We start from the raw sequence: 21,532 nt of genomic DNA, 5'->3' as shown, positions 1-21,532 counted from the left end.
CTATCCCTCAACCAGGAGACATTTTTTAGTTTTTTTTTGGCACATTCACTGAGCAGAGATGTATTACCTGCAGGTCAGAATCAACACACAAGAGAAATGCAGTGGTGGTGGTTGTTGTTTGTCCTTAGTTCTCCAAGAGGGTCATGACAACTATGCAAGTGATGCCAAGACATGCAAATGAATTGGACTTAAGTGAGGGAGGGCTATGCAAAGTCACCATCCTCACTTAATCTTGCAGAATCATCCAGGTTCAATAGTGAGATATAGATCAGGATGACTGGAGAGGGCCCTGGAAGCAATGGGAGATTTTGACCTTTGCAAAGTCTTTAAGAATTCTCAGTTTGACTGAGGCAATGCCCATTTAGTGTTTAAGGTTAGGTAATTAGTGTGGCAGAGAATAGCCTCCTTAGTTAGTAAAAATCAAAATCAAACTGAGAAAGAAAGACCTTCTGGATTTCTGGACAAAACAGTCACAATTACTAGTGACATTCAAGAGAAATACAAAATTGTTGAGCCAAGGGCCAACCATCACCTTCAGAGAATTAGTTTAATCACTCATCAGCTAACCAATGAAACAAGTAGAATTATTCAGCTTTTCTTGTGTCCCTGACAATACTAGGGATACAAATACAGGTAGAAAGTAGATCCTTGATGCCAAGGAGCTCACATTTCAATGGGATAGACTGTGTATGTAGGATGTTATACACAAGAGATGAAAGATTCCCTCAGAGTCCCATGAGAGCCATAGGCATGAGACCTTTCCACATCTCCAAGCCTTCACTCCTCAGGTCACCAAAGAATGAGGTGCACCTCAGACAGGAGCAGAAACTGATCAAGAAGCAAAAGACCCTTAGGTAGAGGTGGAACTGATTTCTCCTCTCTGATGACTGACTCCTCAAATACCCCCAGAAACATGCCCCTCCTTTACTGCACCCTTAAATCCAGATCGCTCTAACTCCTTATGCCCATATACCAAGCCCAGTAGGTAAGCATTCCCTCTTATATCACACATAGGAATTTAACAAATACTAACATTTATAGTGAGATGTAAGGTTTGTGAAGTACTTTACAAATGTGTTATCGATTGATTTTCTCAACAATTCTGTGAGGGAGGTGATATTATTTTCCCACTTTTTCTATATAAAGAACCTATGGATGAGAAAGTTTGAATGACACACCTGGGGATCCCAATTCGAGTTCTGAAGCAGGATTGCCGTTCAAGTCTTTCTCATTCTGAATTCAGTGCCTTCTTCCTCATGCTAAGTAGCTTTTACTCTTTTGTTATTATTATTATATTATATATTACATTATAATATATTCTATTATTATTATATGTTTAATGATAGATCTCCCTCCCTTTGGTACCAATTTACTTTCTCTTTGCAGTAGCTATGTGTCTTTCTACCAATTTAAATATGAGCTCTTTTTCACTTATTGCTCACTGATGTTTCTTTTGCTACTGTAACATAATTTTTAATACTTTCATGCAGAGTATAGAGACCATTAATCTGATTTTAGTTAAGTTTGGAATATTAGAAATTAGCAATATATCTGATATTCTTAGAGGCATTTGTAAAAAAGAGAAAGATTCTAATCATGGCCAAGAAGGGTTTAAGAGAAGACAGAGAGAAAGAACTCCTCCTTCAGAGAATCAAGTTTCACCCTCATCTTGGACTAAAGAACAAGAGGATTCTTGAGAGACACAAGCAAATACAGGGAGATAAAGGATAGGACTTCTGTTCAGAGGTGAGGAGAAGTCATGATCAGAAGTAATGAATAAACAGGTCTCAGCTACCTTTTTCAAAGTTAATATTTCAAATCACTAACTGTGCCTTGTTGTTAGTGAACTTTATAGCTAATAACTTTGATCAAATCCCAGAAGATTATCAGTTTTGGAATTGTGTTATGTATGGGAAGAACTGCTGCGGCCAGTGCAGTCCAGCAGGTCCGGGGTGGTTACAGGGCTCACAGAGCGAGGATGAAAAGACAGGTGGGACACAGCAGTCTGAACAAGCTGAGTTTATTCTGGACATACTGAGCCAATAAGTCAGGGGATTGGGGTGCTTAAATAGTAAAAAACCACAAAGGTAGCAATTGAAGCATGAAATAGAACAGATCATGATAAGTAGAAAGGGAGGCCTCAAGGCCTCTTTATCGGAATGTTATCCTGTATAGCAGGGGCCCTGATTCTTGGAACTTCAACACCTGAATTCAAGGATGTGTACCTGAGAACATTACATCACAACTTCTCAAGTCTACTCTCCCTTGGAGGAGGTGAACTCTTGATAAGGGGCTCTTTCAAACCCCTCAAGGTTCTCTACAAGGAACTGCATACGGGAAAGGGAGGGAGTGTCTACAGTTTATTAAAAAATAATGTATAATAAACAACAGAGGTGGCTCAGTACTAATGGAGGAATTAATGAGAGAAGTTTCACTTGTTGGTAATTAACAAATAATTTTACAAACATACCTATCAACTCAGAACCCAGGATAATGAAAAGGAATATGACATTGAGTCAAGAAATGGTCTCCAGAGTGATCCCTGTTTAAGCTACATGTAAGGAGGGTGATGTTTTACGGCATTTTGCTAGAGTATCTTAGATAGACACACAGATACACATGCGTATGTATGTGTGTATGTAGATACACATAAATATCTACATACACACTCATATATATTCACTATTCTTGAATATCACTTCATTTCTTCTCAGTAAAATAGGTATGACAAAGGAGAAGTCTTCAAATGTTGAATTTCCACGTGAAACTTTATTGGGAGGGTCACAGTTGAGTATAGGAGGTAGTGTGGGCAATTAAAAGCCAGTTAAGATAGCTGGGAACTTGAAATGCTTAAATGTTGTGACCTTCTGTCTTTGCCCACCTCTCCTGTGTTTTAGTTCTTTGTGGCCCCAGCTGCTGAGAGTGAATCCATGGTGGGTGCTGGGCTCACACACAGAAGCAAAATCAGAGATGATCAATATTCCTCCAAATAAGCATTTCAAATCCTGAGACAGAGCTCAATTCCTCAATTATGGAAATGAGATCAGGCCTTGATCTTGGAAATGAATGAATGAAAAAACTTTCATGGAGCACTCAGTACATACAAAGCACTGTGATAAGGCTAGACCTACCAATAGAAAAACCAGACAGTCCCTCCTCTCAAGGATTTCCCATTCTAAGGGAAGGTGACAACACATATGGAAGGTCTTAACTTTTCATTACAGGGAAAGCTTCCAGGGTCCTTAGGGAGCAGCAGCACAGGGGATGACCAGGCCTCTTCTTTCATGTCACTTCCACTGATAACATCACTACCCTTGTTGAACTCATTATAGGCCAAGATGTCTGGTAACAATCTTCACACACCTTGATTCCTTCAGCAATATGGTTGGCATATTCTAGAAGGGGCATTAACCCACCTGGAGTAGGTACATGGGAGTAGGGAGTAGGAGAACTACGGTGAGGATCCTAGAACACCTGTAACATGAGGACTAGGTGAGCAAAATGTATGTATTTCATTTGGAGAATAGAAGACTTAGAACCATGGGCTCTCTGTCTATTAGGGGACCTCAGCAGCCATCCAATTAAAGTTGGGTTAAAGCAGAGAATCTTGCGATGAGGCAAAAAAGTCAAACAAAGATAGCTATGTCTCTCGTTATGAGTTTGCTCACAGGGAGTCAAGTCAAGGAAACAAACATTTCTTAAGTACCTGCTACGTACAGTCGCTGTATTACAAAGAACACAAAGAAAAGCCAGTTACAGTCCAAGCTCTCAACAAGCCCTTGGTCTAATGTGGGATAGCAGAGTTAGCTTAGTGCAAACTAAAATGTAGAAATAGGTTACATTCAGTTTAAATTGGAGAAAATCAACAAAGTGGAGTCAGTGGAATGAAAGGGGATCTAGAAAGGCTACTTGCAGAACAGGGGTTTTATCTATCAGTTGAGAAAATCAGGGAAGCCCAGAGAGGGAAGATGGAAGGAGAGAATTCCAGAAATGGACAGCCAGAGAAAACACAGAGTTGGAAGATGACTTTTTTTGGCCCATCATTTTGGTCTGCTGCCATCCTTCTGATTAACCCTCCCATCACCTAAATATAGTGCTTGGAGGTACACCCCAGTTGTCTGGGCAGCTTCCCTAAAGAAGGATCGCCATGGTTCAGGGTACTCTGTGGGTCTAGTAAAAGCACACTTTATGAGCCCTACATTATTACTAGTAAAAGCACAGTTTATGAGCCCTACATTATTACTAGTAAAGTTCAGACATTTCATGAGAGGACATAGTAAGAGAAGGAGCAAAAAAACATTTTGCTTCTAAATCTGGGGAAATTTCTCTTCCAAACATGAATACCATCAATAAGCAAACAATACAGAGATCATTTTATGTCCCAATGTCAACGAGCGAGTCCCTTCTCTAGATACTGAACTGGGCTCAGCCTAAGCATGTGGAATGCCTGCTTTCAGGTTGGACCTAAAGAGGGTGGTAGCCTTGTGGCCCTGGCAGTGGGTGAAAGCAGGACACAGATTAGTGAGGAATCCAAACCTCCAATGGTATAGGGCCAAGGAAATCCCTTAGTGAGGTCATCATGCTATTCTCACCCAGTTATCCCCATTGGCCTCTGCTAGACACTACTCCACTGGTCATTGGTCCCTATCAGATGCTTCTTTAATTGACTTGGCCTGTCTCCATTCTGCTTGGCACATGGAAGTCTTCTGTGCCTCAGCTCTAGCTGAAGTCCTTGGCTATGGTACTATGGTTTTCACATGTCAACAACAGGCTGTGCCAGACTCTTTTATCTAAAAAAACCCAGTGGCCTTTTGTTCATAATTTCTATGAGGAAAATAGCAACCTACATCATAGGGAGAGTAACATCTCTGTTGGTGTGGATGGGATGGGGAAGAATCAAGAAACCTTGCTTTTTGATCTTTTCTAATAATACTAGAGTCAGTTAATCACCAGGTATTTATTAGGCTTCACTTATGTTCCTGGCTACTGGGTCACTCTGACTTGGTATTCAGGAGAAAGAGAGAAATAGCCACTTTAGGAATTCCCCCTTCAATCTTATTCCCTCTACCAAGTACTTACTTAAGAGTTGACTTATCCAGGACATGGGAACTTCTCTCCCTTCCCCTTTCGTTTTGTCCCCTCCCCTTCCTACTACTTTATACAGTGCTAGGATCCCAGAATCAGGTGGTCTGGCTCACCAGAGCAGTGGCCACAAAAGAATACCTTTGGCGCAGTCCAGTACATCATAGCCCTTTTCAGGCTTCAGATGATGAATTGCAGTGGGAAAACATCTCTGTATCTGAAAGTGTCAACCCTAGAAATGACAAGATAGAAAGAACAATTGAGATGTGATGAATTTGGAGCCAAAAGCAGTCTCAGGTACTGGTTAGAATCTCTCTACACCTACCCCAACACCTGTATTCAAACAAACTGATTGTTCCAATCCAATTGGACACCTAAGTTTTCATCCACAGCTCAGACATCATCTCCCATCCTTGGAAAAGAAATACAAATCTCTGCTTTTACAGACAGAAACTTTTTCTTTCCTTTTTCTCATTAACAGCTCAACTGAAGGGATCTTAAGGGAACAACTTACACCATAATGGGCACCAACCTCCAACCTGTTCCCAAGGCCTGGGTGCCTCTGGGTTACTGAAGCTTCCTTCAGTCTTTCATCAGTCCAACAAAATGTTGCTGGGTTTTTCTATGATATGAAAATGTGGTAAAAGGTCAGAAGAATTTAAATTAATAGGAGAGTGCTCTGAAAGGCTTTGGTCCCTCTCCTAAAACTCTCTGTGTGGAGTCCTTTTCTTTCTCCTATAAACAGGGAGTCAAGTAACAAGCCTCTCAGACTTTGACCTCTTTGTCATCTGCAGGGAAGAAGGGGATCAGGAGGTGGGGGTGGGAGAGGGCAGATCAAAACCAGTTTCTCGGAAAGAAGTGACTGTAGGAAGCCCCAGGAATCCTGCCAAGGCCTGAGATATGGTTTCAGAGGCGTCATCAGAGGGAAAGAAGTGGGAATCTGCTTCTTCTTCCCAACTTGAGTCTCTGCTGTGGCCTGCAGTGACCATTCAGTCAGTCCATCTCTTCATAGACATTCATTAAGCACCTACTAAGTGCCAGCATTTTGGTAAGAATTGGGCATTCAAGAAGAGGCAAAGGACATATTCTGGTCTCAAGGAGCTTAAATCTAATGTTTCACAACAAGCATACAACATGTACAAACAAACTTTGTAGAAGATGAACAGAAAATAATTGAGTCAGAAAACATAAAAATCAAGAAGGGTTAATAAAGGCTTCCTGTAGAAGACAAGATTTGTTGTTGTTTGTCCTTCATTCTCGCAGGACCAGGACATCAAGATGATGACATGACTTGGAGCTGACTTTGTTTTGAGTGAGGGAGGGCTGTACTGGGTCACCAGCCTCACTTTCTCCTCCTGAGCCTTCTGGGACCAGTGACCAGATTTTCATCAGGTTGACCGGAGATGGCCCGGTTTGCAATGGGAGACCCTGGTCCATTTAGGCTAAGGTCTTTTCAGGTTCTCACTCTGGCTGAGGTAAAGCCCATTCAGTGAATAGGCCTCTTGAGGAAATGAGTCAAGTGATGGCCCCTTTAATAAAAACAAAACAAAACTGGATTTTAATGGGGTCTGAAAGAAAACCAAGGAAGCCTATGGGCAGAGATGTGGAGGGAGAACATTCCAGAGATGGGAGTCAGGCAGAGAAAATGCCTTGAAACTAGAGATGAAGCATCTTGCTGCTGGACCAGTCAGGAGACCAGTGTCACTGGACCAGATAATTCTTGATGTAGAGAAAGATACAAGGGGACTAGAAAGGCAGGAGAAGGCCAGGTACAAAGGGTTTAAAATATCAAACAGAGGATTTTGTATTTGATCTTGGAGATGATGGAGAGGCACTGGAGTTTATTAAGAAGGAATTTGGCAAGGAAATGTCTGGTCTTTGGGAAAATCAGATTTGTGGCTAAAAGGAGGATAGACTAGAGTGGGGAGAAAGGAAAGGCAGACCAATCAAAAAGCAGATCATTACAATATTCTAACCAAATCTAAGTATCCTGGACTGGGAAGTCTAGTGTGCAGAATACAAGAAATGATGGTACCAATAATCTTAGGATTGCTCAGGGTCTTGTGGACTGTTCTGGCAACCATATTGTGAGAGGCAATAAGCATTTAAGTAAGATTATGCCCTTGGCACGGTCAACTACTCTGAATCACACACTGGGCAACCCAAGGTCCTGTCAGTTGACTTCAAAGCTGTTAATGAGGAGAAATAAAACTGATTTCCAATTGCCCAAGTCCCACTGACGGGAATCTATTTTAAGCCTCTAGTAGAGAATCTTCTAAAAGAGAGCAAGAGCTCAAAACCAGGAGGCGGCAAGTGACAGGGTTACCGTGAGCCTCCATGAGGGCCCAGGAAATTTGAGACATTTTTTCCATTTTTTAGTCATCTTGGGAGATCTGCTGCTTGGTCCTGCCTATGTCCTCTTGTCTTTCCCTTTGGGGGCAAAGTTGTGCTAGAAGATGGTGTAGCAAGCCCTGTTCTTTGTTGACTGTGTTGACTATGTCATTGACTATGTCAAGGCCATTCCAAAACAAATCTAGAAAATGTGCTATTAATCACTGAGAGGCCCTTTCCAAGAGCCTGAGCCCCATTTTTCTCATTCAAGGAATTCCAGTAATTAAAAGGAAGATAGCAGACCCAGTCAAGGCCCCTTGGGTTCATTGCCTGAAATTCCCACCTTCTCCAGGGCCAAAGTTTATGACCCAATACCTTTCACGGGTTCTGGTCTGCTCCATCCAGGCTCTACAGGAAACTCTCTCATTCCTCTATGTATTCCCTCTTCATCCAAACACCAACCTTTGCAAATATTTCCTAGGGATATGGGAACAGGGAAGCTGGCATGGTTTGGGGAAGGAACCGGTACTATGTCCCTCCCTTGAGTTCTGGGAAGAAAAGCAATGCTCATGTCTGCTCCTGAGCCCAGATTGAGAAAGACCATACCCTCTTCTAGGAATCCCCGTGCCCCTCATCAACACCTATGTTCTGACCCTCATTCCATCCCCCTACCTCCACCTAGTCACCTCTTCTTCCACCCTTGCCAGTGTTAAGAACCCCATGGGCCCTTTCTCTGTAAAAGTTCTATCTCTTTCTGGTCACATATGCTAACCCTTAGTCCTGTCAATCTGGTAAGTAAGGAAAATGTGTGGAAAGCTGGGTCCCTCCAGTCTCCTGAAGCCATTACTTTCTCAGGTAGAAGGAGGAGACAGTTACTACCTCTGTTCGAGAGATGTGCCGGTAGACGGTCATTTCTAAAAAACTCTGAAACAGGAAGGAGTCTTTGCTCACAAGTTCACCCCACCAGTTGCACCCCCATTCTATCCTATACCCAAAGTCTACAGATTAACTGAGACCCCAGAAAGGGGAGAAAAGGAAGGAGACAGTAGAAAATTCAGTCCCAGTCTTGGCCAAGAGAATAAGTAAACAGGAACACCTTGAGTCTATTGAGATCTGGACCTCCATCTTTGTCCCCATCTCTTGACTGGTTCATGACAGGGTAGTCAATCAGTACTTCTCTTCTCTCCTCACCAGAATCAAAGGTGATGCTGTCTGCCATGATGTCCTCCAGCTTCTCAAGGCTGCCCTTCACCTTTGTGCTGCTGCCAGGTCTGACACAAGGTGAGTTCCTCCAGATCTCCCTCTTGACTTCACACCTGGGACCAGAAAATGCTGGGAGCTCTTATTAAGAGGGAAAGGGAAGGGGTAGACAGCAGGAGTGTAGAAAGAGTGGAATAGAGAAGGTTCAGAGGTTTGTAGGGACCAAAGATTGATGTCCAGAGAACTGGAGCCTCAGCTGTCCTCACATACAGCTTGTCTCTTCCTTCCCCAGGCCAAAAGAAGGCCCCTGTTCTCCCCACTGCCAGGAGCTCCTGCCCCCAGGGCTTTGGTTTCCATGGCTCCCACTGCTCTGGCTTGTTGGGTCCTGGAGAGACCTGAAACATAATTGAGGTATGTTGGGGAAAGGGCCCCTGAGCAGGGTGGCTGGGTCTGTCTTATGACCCCAATGTTCCTTATGCTTAGAAGTGGGGTCACAATGAGGCTCTGACCCCTTATCTCTCACTCAGGTCTTCCACTCCCTAGGGTCTCCAGAGCTGGGTCCCTCCTTTTTCTATGTCCCTTTGACCCTCACTTCCCACAGTGGTGATCCTTGTCTCTCTCTAGTCATGTACCCATGGTCACCTCCCCTGGGGCCTTTAGCCTTTTCTCTTTTCCTCTACTGACCAGCCTGTTTGCTGGACCTCCCCTGTGGCATTTTATTGCCCATCTAGTGACCCCTCCCTCCTCCATGCCCTTCACAGTTGCTGTGCCAGGGCTACCCCTCAGGCCACTTGGGGTCCCTGCTCAATGAGGCTGAGATCTCCTTAGAGACCACCATGATCATGGAGAATGAGATTGATGAGAACCCAGTCTGGATTGGCCTGCATGACCCCAACAAGGTATGACTCAGAAGCCTGTCTCTGTCTGTGTCCAGGAGACTGAAGAGGGAGGTGTGTGTGTGTGTGTGTGTGTGTGTGTGTGTGTGTGTGTGTGTGCAGGGATGGGAGATGGTTCATAGCAATCTAAGAAGTCCATGACCCTGAGAAAAACACTAGAATTAGGGAAAGATATGAGCAGTACCAGAGGGGGTAAGAGGGTTTGAAGGGGAAAGGTGCAAGGAGAGAGGTCTGGATGATGTCCAGGGCCAGCAGGTGTCTGCACCTACACCTGCAGCCCTTGGCACTTACCTACCTTCAATTTCACTTCAGTTTCTCTGCCCATTTTTTTTTTTATTTTGTAATGTTTAACAGTCACTGCCATACAATTGTGATTTTATCCCCCCCACCTACCCCCCACTCCCCCCCTCCCTCCCCACGACTGCATACAATTCTGTATAGATTCTACATATACTTTCCTATTGAGTATATTTTCACTATAGTCATGCTATGTAGTCAGACTAAGATAAATGAAAGAAATCGTATAACAAATCAGAACATGATACACAAACACATACACATACACAAACATGATCTGCTACAATATGTGAGTGACTTCCATATTTCTCTCTCTGAGTGTGGCAGGCATTTTGCCTTGAGATCCTCCATTGGGAATTTTTTTTTTTTTGGTAAGAAGTTCTTGTGTTATTACAAAAATATAAGTCTACCAGAAAAAACTCTCACACACTGTGGTTGTTGCTGTGCATAAAGTTCTCCTGGTTCTGCTCCTTTCACTCAGCATCAGGTCATATAAGTCCTTCCAGGCCTCTCTGAAGTCTTCTTGTTCATCATTTCTTATGGCACAATAGTACTCCATTACATTCATATACCATAATTTATTCAGCCATTCCCCAATTGATGGACATCCCCTTGACTTCCAGTTTTTGGCAACTACATAGAGTGCTGCTATAAATATTTTTGTACATGTGGGACCCTTTCCCATTTTTATGATCTCTTGGGGATATAGTCCTAGTAGCGATATTGCTGGGTCAAAGGGTATGCACATTTTTGTAGCCCTTTGGGCATAGTTCCAAATTGCTCTCCAGAATGGTTGCCATTTTTTTTTTTTGATTCAATAGACAAGTGTTTTGAACTCATATCTGTGATTAGTTCTCAGATGAAGGGACTTCTCAGTAACCACCTTTGTGGAGACAATAGTCACAATGAGGAAATCTTTCATCTGGGGAACACTGTAAAACAGTCTAGGACCTAGGGCTCCCCTTAAGCCTCATGGTCCTCAAGGCAGGAAAATGGGGCAAGAGCAAGGTAGAGGAGTGCGACTCAGGAGGCGGAGAAGGTTTTCTGAGGGAGGCTGGGTAGTAGGCTCTGCTTGAATCTCATAGAGAGAATATGGTGGGGTGGAAGCAGGGTGGTATTGAGGAATCCCAGAAGCAGCACCAGAGATAGAAGCATCTGGAAAGTTTTAGAGAACAGAATAAACTTGATAAGTGATCTGAGCTTAATAAAGATGCATTTCTATTAGGGTGCCAACAGAGGTAGGCGGTTGGTGGGAGGTGTCTCACTATTACCTAACCACCTCCCTTTCTAATCCCCTCCCCGCAGAAACTCAAGTGGAGTTGGAGCAGCAATGCCTTTTACCTCTACCAAGCCTGGGGGACTGGCTCTCCAGGCAGAACCAATCCAAACTACTGTGTGACCCTGACTCCTCAGTCTGGTGAGCTAGAGAAAGAAAAACCCTCACATCTCCACCATCCATCCAGGAGCATTCTCTTCACCTTGTGTTGTCTGAAAATGTTAATACCTGGGGCACCTCCTTTCTAAATATGGAAGTGACTCCTTTCATCTCTTCTCTTCCCCTCTGCTCTGCTTTCCTCTCCTCTCCTTTCTTCTCCTCCTCTAGCTCATCTCTTAACCTTTTCTCTTTGCTCTCCCTCCCTCTTGTCTTCTTTCTTTTCTTCTCCTTTTCTCAACCCTCCTCTCATTCTTTCATTTTTCCTTTCTATTCCCCTCTCCTTTTGTTTACTTTCCTTCTCTCCTTATATTTACTCTCCATGCTTCCTAGAACCACCAAGTCAAGCTTGAATATGTGTGCCACCTATGGCCAGGAAGCCATGATTATCACACTAGGGACTTCCCATCCTAACGTGTCCCTCCAACTTAACCTAGGCCACCTCTCTACAGGATTCCAGAGCTGGAAAAATGAACCTTGTCAGAAGCAGTACCTCTACCTCTGCAAGTTCAAAGCTTAGAGGAAGAAGCCAGAAGAGCGTGCAATTCTGCTGCTTTGGAGCCAAAGTGGGGTCATGGCCATGGTCTGTTTCTTCCTAGAGAGTCTTCTTTGCATTCTCCTTCCTCAAACCAGTCCCAGCCCTCCCCTTGGTTTTCTGTCAATTATTTCCACTTCTCTTTTTCTTTTTCTTCTCTTCCACCTACCTTTCCCTACTCAGTGCTACATGTCCCAGGGCCTTTTATTCCACATACCACAATAAGCTCAAAGTTAACAAGTGACCTCAATGAAAATGGTCATGCTATTTTTTTTAAAGTGGAAGAGATCAACTTTAAGGTATTTTCAAAATATTGTTAAGGTGAGAGCTGCTAATAAAGGAGTCCAAGAAATCATCCAAGATCAAAATTTCATCACTTACATTAAAAAACTGAGTTATATTTTAATGTATGAAATCTGCTTTCTCCCATACTGTTTGGAGAAAAGGGACAGAATTTTCCTATTTGATCGCCTTCCTGTAGTTATATGACTTAGAGAAGTTTTTCCTTAAAGTTCCTTCTTCAATTATGTCTGTGAATGGTTCTTTTTTAGACTCCTCTAATGGTTCTGTGTCTTTGAATAAACTTTCTTACCTGATCCTCTGATTTTTTTTTTTATGAATCTTCAGTTTTTTAAACATGGTAGTGTTTCATGATTTATAAAGTACTTTCCTTATGTCAAGCTTGTGAAAACAATCCCAATTTTAGAGAAGAGGAAACAGAGACTCAGAGAAACTACCAAGGTCACAGAGTTAGAAATGCTCCAACCTAGATCTTTGGATTCCACATTGGTCCTGTCTTTCCCTAATAACTTTCTTTCCTCAGTAAGCGCTAGAATTATGCTACTTCCCAGGCCTACTTCTTCATTTCAAGTCTGCTTAGAATTTCTGCTAGGTCATGTAGGATCTACCCTCTCTTGCTGAACTTCCATATTAGCTTTTCCTCTGTGTGTGAAGCCTTATTGGCTCTGAGAAGTCCTTCCAATTGAGCAGTTGGCAGCAAACTTTGGGCTTCTGTCCTATTGCTTGCTTATTTGGATCAGGAAGGTAGCAGCCTCTTTGATCCACAAGAAGTCATGCTTTTGACTTCATGAAATTCTTCCCTGGCCTTGTCTCCTTCTCCCCTCCTGGAGGCTTCTAAGGTTGCCACACTCAGAAGATTCTTGATCTTACCATGTTTCTGTGTATATCAGATAGAGTGAAGCATAAAGAGAAGCTGATTGTTTTGGAAGGTTCTCCTCTCAGAAGAAGCAGTTTGTGCACTGACTGAGTTACAAAAGGAGTTGGTCCCACCAATTTTCTAAGATCCCATCTGGGATTACTATTCCAATGCCTCCTGAGTTCTCAAGATGGTCCCACTTTTCTGGATTCTATCATCCTCATACCAACTCCTTCCAACTACAGGTAGCACACCTCTGCCACTCCTAGTATCAAAGATTCTGTTCATTGTCCCTGCCTCTAAAATAAGAGACCTTTGTTTATTTGTTTGGCACAGTTGTTGAGCAGAGATGAATGACTCACAAGGAGGAATTGACAGAGCAGAGACTGACAGAGTCAGGGGCCAAATATCATCTTCAGAGAATGAATTTAGGTGCTTATTGGTCAACCAATCAATCTACACATTTTCATTCAGCATTCTTGAGTCCCAAACACTACTGAAGATGCAAAGAAAGGCAGAAAATAGGTTCTTGAGCTCAAGGAGCTCACATTCTAATGGAGAGAGAGCATGCATGAGTCACTCTTCATAAGACCAATATAGAAGAGATAAAAGATCACTTCAGAGGGGGTTTTATTGAATTAGTCCCACAAGAGCCACAGGCATGAGGCCTCACTCATTAGGTAGCCAAAGGAAGAGCAGCACCTGAGTCAGTCCTGGAAGCAGATAAAGAAGTAAAGGCCCCCTCCTGTTGCAGAGACAGAACTGATTTTTCCTCTCTCACAGCTGATTCCCATAATGCCTCCAGAAAAAGGAGTGAGTCACTCGACTGTTGTATCCCTAAATACAGGCCCCAATAAATCCCTATGGGACATCTAGGTGGTTCAGTGAATAGAGCAATAGGATTGGAAACAGGAAGACTTCTCTTCCTGAGTTCAAATCAGTCCTCAGAAACGTACTACCTGTGTGAAGCTGAGCAAGTCACTTCACTCTGTTTTCCTCAGTTTACTCATCTGTAAAATGGGCTGGAGAAAGAAATGACCAATCTTTGCCAAGAAAACCCCAAATGGGGTTAAAAAAATCAGATGCAACTGAAGAATAATCAGTGAATTTTATAGCTAATAACTTTGATCAAAAGATCATAGATAACTTTTTGAAAGTTAGGAGTTTTGGAATTATGTTATGTATGAAGAGGTGAGGAACTGCTTATGGAAAAAGGGGCATTTCTATGGTTTATCAAAGAATAATAAATAATAAACTGGGGAAAATTCCTCAGAAGTAATTAAATAATTAATGAGAAAGATTACAATTTTAGTAATTAACAACAGAGAGCATTAACATACCAATGGATCACAGGGAGCTCAGGATAATGAAACTGCATATGACAATGAGTCACATAGTTGTGTGAAAGGCCATCACTCTGTTTAAGCTACATGTAAGGAGGGTAATTCCCTATTGCACCTGACTAGACTATCTTAGTTATACAAAAATATTTCATATTCTTGGAATATTTCCTTATTCCTTCGCAGGACAAGTATGTAAGACAATGGAGGAGCAGTCCTCATGTGTGTTGAGACTTTATTAGGAAGGTTGTTGTTCATTGTGGGAGACAGTGTGGGCATCACCAGCCAGATAAGATTCCTGGGAACTTGCTGTGGCTGCATTCTTGTGGTCGTGTGTCCCTGCCCCATCTCCTATGTTTTAGTTCTATGTGGCCCCAGCTGCTGAAAGGGAGTCCATGGTGGTTACTGGGCTTATACATATCATCCGAGATGATGAATGTTTCTCCAGGACTGACCTGCAGTTGTGTTTTTGAGATTCTGAGACTGAACTCAATTCCTGACTATTTGAAACAAGGCCTAGGTCTCAGGAATGAGTGAACTAATTAAAGAGCTTTCATTAAACACTCACTGCGTACAGAGCACTGTGCTAAATCTGGACTTAGAAATAGGAAGAGGCGCTCCTCACTAATGGGAGCCAACACACATGGAAGGCCATCACTGCTCATCACCTGGACAGCTCCCAGGGTCATTAGGGTATAGCAGAAAAGCTAATGGTGTTGACCTGGAAGTTTGGTTAAAAAAAGGCTAACAGGCTAAATGCATATTGTTTATTCCCTTAAAGCTAGCTGTTACATGGCCATGGAGCCAGAAGGAAAACTGACTGCCTGATAGAAGAATGACCAGGCTTACATACACTTTACCATGAGAAAGGAATTTCCTTAGTTGCATATGTTGTAAATTCGGTGAGATATGACAATTAACAAGGTAGAGTTAGTTGGAAATTAAGATCCTAGGATATCTGTTTTCCTCTGTCTCTGCATATCAAGATCAGAAAAGTCCCACCATTCTGGTTGTAGGCATCCTATCATAAACATGTCTTTGAAGTTACTGACACAGGAAAGGGCATTTTTATAGCAAAACAAAGCAGTCTGATTAGTTCAGTCTCCGGCCTTTATTAAAAGTCAAAAATGATATTAAATGTTATCAATAGTCAGACTTCTTCAATGACACTCCCATTGATAACATCAGTACACATTCTGGTGTTGACTTTTTTGAGAGGCCAAGGACTTTGGTTGTTGGGACTGGAAGCTCAATTCCGTGTGGACAGTCTCGGGCAGGTAAAAGTGGGACTTCTAAATCTTAGAGTCTTACGAGGCCCTCCATGAACAGCGGGGGTTCGAGAAGGTCAGACAGAGCTAGCTCGGCTAGCTCGGGTATTTCCGCCTCTCCCCCGGAGATACCTGATGGGTGGAGTCTCCCTGCCCTCGAGGTCGTCCCGGATTGGAGCACACCTAGTTACCTAACAGCACGGTATTGAGATGCAAACTGTGTGGCTGAAGATTAAGTAGGATTGAGGAAGCCTAAAAGCTCTCTTAGCACGTGTGGAGCCAAAGAGAAAAGTAGGGCTCCGCTTCTTTTCTTTTCTCTCTCCCCTCCCCCTCTCTCCCCGCTTGTACTTCTACTTCCAATCCCTTAAGCTTAGCCTCCTTAGGAAATCTCCCCCTCTTCGTCCTAAGAAAGAAGACTCCCTGCACTTGTAACCGAAACCCTGTAATAAAGCTCAACCCCTGTTTGACTCTGGAACGTCCTTTCTCTCATACGTGCATCCGGCGTGGCCAGCCGAAGACCTCGGGAGGTGAGGTAAGGAAGACTCGGGTAGCCCAATACAGGCCTCTAGGCTTGGCATTTGGTGACAAGAACTTTCATCCCTTCCTCAGTATTATTGGCATGTTCTGAGAGTTGCATTGACAGACTTGCAGTAGTACCTGGGAGTGGGGGTAGAGGTTTGAGAAGTTCAGGGAACGTCCCTGAGGGCCTATAAGGACTGGGTGAGCAAAATGTGGATATTTAGTCTGCAGAAGACTGAGAATCACCAGCTCTAAGAGTAGTGGAGATCTTAGAAGTCATGCAACCGAACACGTATTAAGGCAGAGCATCATCTGCTGAGGCAAAAAGTGGTCTAAGGAAGACAGTTGTTTTCTACTGTTAACAGATTTCTCATGTGGAAGTTAGTTGCTGAAGTAAGTATTCATTAAACATAAATGGCTGGATTGATTAGGGAAATTCTGTTGTCCACTTCCATCTGGGAAGAGTTTATCAGGCATAAACCCTACAGACTACTAATGGTTGAAAGGTCAAAGACAACTCCTGATTAGGTTTCAGAAGAGGAAGCCTACTGGTCACACACCCCTCCCCTCATGAATTGGTGTACCTGCCAGGGGAGGGGTCTCAGTGACTGGAGATACACTCAACATGACTTGATTAGTTATGACTCTTGAGGCCTTCTTGTCCTCTGGTTTTCTACCCAGGGGAAGGTACACTCCATGGTCAAAAACTGCCTTTTTTCCTTTGGGTTTACTGGCTACATTTCTTGCTCAAAGATCAAGCCTTAAACCCAATTCACTCTGGAGCTCATACACTGGTCAAAAAGTCCCTACCCACCTAGCACTGGATGAATGTAATTGCTATATAGTAATTGTTTCTGTTTTACCCAGGACCCCGTTTGTCAACATGGCTGGAAACATCATGCTAAAAAGTATGCATATAGCCCTGTTTCACTCCATTGGTGACTGGGAAGTCAGAGAGCTTTGTCCGTTATCCAGAACTGTCCATTTTACTGCATTGATGACAATTTGAAAAGGCTACAAGCCAAGACCAAAGTGGAGGGAGTGTTGGTGCATGATTTTCTGTTTACAGATGGTTGTGCGCTCAGTGCAGCCTCTGAAGCTGAGATGCAACAAAGAATGGATCAATTTTCTGCTGCCTGAGCTAATTTTGGCCAAATAATTAACACTAAAAAAACACAGGTGCTCCATCAGCCACCACCACATCTTACATACGCGGAATCATCGGTTACAACAAATGGAGAAGTTTTGAATGCTGTGGATAAGTTCACTTACCTTGGTAGTGTACTTTTGAGGGATGTACACATTGACAGTGAGGTTGATGCATGTATTGCCAGAGCTAGCTCAGTGTTTGGGAGGCTCTGAAGAAAAGTTTGGGAGAGAAGAGGTATTAGAATGACTACCAAACTGAAGGTCTACAGAGCCGTTGTCCTGACCTCGTTGTTGTATGTCTGTGAAACAAGGACAGTCTACTAGTGCCATGAGAGGAAACTGAATCGCTTCCATTTGAACTGTCTTAAGAAGATTCTGAGGATCACCTTGTAGAATAAGATACTAGACACTGAAGTCCTTGCTCAAGCTGAACTGTCAAGTATTCAAACTATGCTTCAGAGAGCACAACTCCGATGGACTGGCCACGTTGTTCAAATGCCAAATGTATGCTTGCCAAAAAGACTATTTTATGGAGAACTTGCATGGGACAGGCCATCACATGGTGGTCAGAAGAAACGATACAAGGACACTCTCAAGGTCTCTCTCAAGAACTTTGGATTTGACTGTGCAACATGGGAGACACTGGCATAGGACCACTCAGCATGGCATACCCACATAAGAAAAGGTGCTGTGCTCTTTGAGCAAAGCAGAATTGAGACAGCACAAAGTAAACACAGGATGCACAAATTTGGGATATTCACCCCAAATATTCACATGGACTATCTGTGCCCAACCTATGGTAGAGCATTCTAAGTTCTTATTGGTTTGATCATCACAGTTGGACACTCTGAAATTTCACTTTACAACAGTGATGTCATTTTGGTCCTCTTGAGAAATGAAGGACAACAACCAAACCCAGGAACCCTGAGGGTTTTCCCTTCCCAGTTTGATTTTTTTTTTTATTAGAGGGGCCGTCCATTCAGTAACTCCTTAAATAAGCCTATTCATTGAATGGGTGTATCTCACTTAAAGTGAGAATGTGATAAGACCTTAGTCTGAAGAACCAGGGTCTCACATTCATCCTAGGCCATCTCCAGTCATCCTGATGAATATCAGGTCACTGGACCCAGATGGCTCAGGAGAAGAAGATAAGGTTGGTGACCTTGCACAGCCCTCCCTCACTCAAATCAAAGTCAACTGCAAGTTATGTCATCATCTTGATGTCATGGTCCTCTTTGAGAACAAAGGACAAACACCACCATCACAGCAACATTATTAGATTGAGAATCTCAGGGCAGGAGTTCTCTCTCTCTCTCTCTCTCTCTCTCTCTCTCTCTCTCTCTCTCTCTCTCTCTCTCTCTCTCTCATTCCAGAAATAACAATGAATTTCATTAAGAAAAATTATCTTCTCTCTGAAAGTGTTGATCCTACAAATGACAAGACAGAAGAGGGAATTGGTATTTGGTCACTGAAGCCAAAATCAAAATCTCAGGACCTTCCTAGAGTCTTTCTGCAAAGTATTTTACAGTGTATAATCAATATATTGAAATAAATTGTTTTACTCATGTTAGACATAAACTGTTCTTCCATAACACCGTCAATGACTTACATGCTTGGAAAATAAATACAAATCTTTTCTTTTCTAGAAAAATACTTTCTACCCCTTTTCCTCAATCTGAAGGGGTTTTTAAAGGACAAATTGACATCATATTAGGGGCTGATTTCCAACATGCATGCTCCTGAATCCAGACTGAGAAAGACCACACCCTCTTCTAGGAATCCCTCTACCCCTCATTAACACCTGTGCTCTGACCCTCACTCCATTCCCCTGCCTCTGCTCAGTCACCTCTTCTTCCACTCCTGCCCATGTGTACCCCCTTGGACCCTCTCTATATAAAGGTTCTGTCCCTTTCTGGTCAGATACACTATCCCTTATTCTTAACAATCTGATAAGTGAGGGAAAGATGTGGGAGGTTGGGTCCCACCAGTCTCCTGAGGCTTTTCTTTTCCAGTTGGAAAGAGGAGGCATCTAACTCAGCAAGGCAGTTATCTTGGAGGGAGATGCCAGTAAATGGTTATTTCCAAAGTATTCTGGAAAAGGGGTCTCTGTTCAGTTCTTCACTCCCCATCTTTGAACTGCAACAATCAGAGTCCACATATTTCTCAACCCCAAGAAGGAGAGAGAAGGAGAAGTGAGAAGGAAGAGGAAAGAGTTTAATCCCAGCTTGGACCAAGAAAGCAGGAGAACAGCACAACCCTGGGTCTATTGAAGTCTGAGACACCATCTTTGTCCCCATCCTTCTATGATCCTTGAATGTAATATGACAAGGGATCAGAATTTCTCTTCTCTCCTCCACAGAATCAAAGGTGATACTGTCTGCCATGATGTCCCCCAGCTTCTCAGGGCTGCCCTTCACCTTTGCACTGCAGCAAGATCTGACACAAGGTGAGTTCCTCCAGGGCTCCGCCTTGACTATACACCTGGGCTTAGAAAAACCCTGGAGGCTTTGACATAGTAGGAAGTAAAAGAAAGGGGCAGGAGAGCAGGAGTGTGGGGACAGTGGAACAGAGAAGGAGGGGTTGGGGTTTTGTAGCGTACAAAATGTACAGAGGACAGGAGCCTCAGCTGCCCTCACATGTTCCTCTCCTCCCTCCCCCAGGCCAAGAGATGGCCCCTGCTCTCCCCTCTGCTGGAGCTCCTGCCCCCAGGGCTTTGGTTTCTATGACTCCCACTGCTATGGTTTGTTGGGTCTTGGGGAGACCTGTAACACAGTTGAGGTGTGTTAGGGAGAGGGCCCCTGAGGAGGGTGACTGAGTCTGTCCCAGTATCCCTTGTGGTTAGAAGTGGGGTCAAATGAGTCCCTGACCCATCATCTCTCACCCAGATCTTCCACTCCCTAGGGACTACAGAACTAGGTCCCTCCTTTTTCACATCCCACAATGGTGATCCTTGTCCGCTTCTACTCGTCTAAACTTGGGCCCCTCTCCCTGGCCCTTTAGACTTTTTGTCTTTACTAAACACCCTGTCTCCCACATCTCCCCTTCAGCATTGTCTATACTCCTTTGGTTTCTGCCTTTCCAAGTAGTTTTTAACTCATCCCTTCATGCCTCCCCTGCTATACCAGGGCTATCACTCAGGCCACTTGGGATCCCTGCTCAATGAGGTTGAGGCCTTTTTCATGGCCACCATGATTGTGGAGAATGAGATTGGCCAGAACCCAGTCTGGTTTGAACTGCATGATCCCAACAAGGTAGCAACCAGAAGACCCTCCCTCTTCCTGCCCAGGAAAGTGAAAGAGAAAAGGGACAGAGAGGTTAGTACCAAGCACTTGGAATCCTTGGAAAAGCACTGGGAATGAGGAGGAAGTAAGAGCACTGCTGTATATTTATCCTCTAAAGGAAATAAGAGTGACAAACGAGAACTCTCACAATGACCAACAGTTCCAAACAGTCTATGACTTTAGACTCCCGAAGGCAGTCAAGGTGGGGGATACAGCAAAAGCAAGGTAGGGGAGTGAGGCACAGGAGCTAGAGAGGATTTTCTGGAGGACAGATGGGTAACAGACTCTGCCTAGACCTTCTAGAAAGGGTGTGATGGGTGTGGAAGGGGACAGGTGCTGAGGAATCCCAACAGCCTCACTACAGATGGTGCAATCTGGAAAGATTGACAACAGTCGAAATCTCTTGTAGGATCGAAGGCTTAAGGAAAGTCCATATGCAGTTCGTCCATTTATTGTGGGGTGTAGGGGAGGTAGGTGGTGGGTGATAGGTGTTTCACTATTTTTAACCCCTCTCTCCCTATCCAATCCCCTCCTCTCAGAACCACAGGTGGCCCTTTCCTTCTACCAAGCTTGGGAGAAAGGCTCCCTAGGCAGAACCAATCCTAACTACTGTGTAAGTCTCACTCCTCAGTCAGGTGAGCCAGAGAAAGAAATACTCATCTCTACGATTTATCTAGTACCATTCTCTTCATCTTGTACTGTCTGAATCCCTAGATACGCAAGGGCACCTCCATCATAGAATATGAAAGTGACTCCTCCTCTTTTTAAAAATCTTTTCTCCTCCCTTCTCCTCCCTCATTCTTTCCTCTCTTCCCTTCTACCCTCTCCTGCTGTGTTGTTCTCCTCTTTTCTCCTCTTCTTTCCTTTTCTCTTCTCTCCTGCCTTCCCCATTCTCCTCTCTCTTTTCCTCCCCTTTCTTCTTGTCACCTCTTCTCTAATTTTCTTTTCTCTCCTCTCTTTTCTTCTCACTTTCTTTCTCCTCTCCTTTCCTTTTATTTCTTCCCCTTTTCCCCCTCTCTCTTCTCCATTTCTTCCCCCCCCTTTTC

Source organism: Notamacropus eugenii, chromosome 1 (assembly GCF_028372415.1).
Source record: "Notamacropus eugenii isolate mMacEug1 chromosome 1, mMacEug1.pri_v2, whole genome shotgun sequence".
NCBI lineage: Eukaryota > Metazoa > Chordata > Mammalia > Diprotodontia > Macropodidae > Notamacropus > Notamacropus eugenii.
This window is presented reverse-complemented; position numbering follows the sequence as displayed.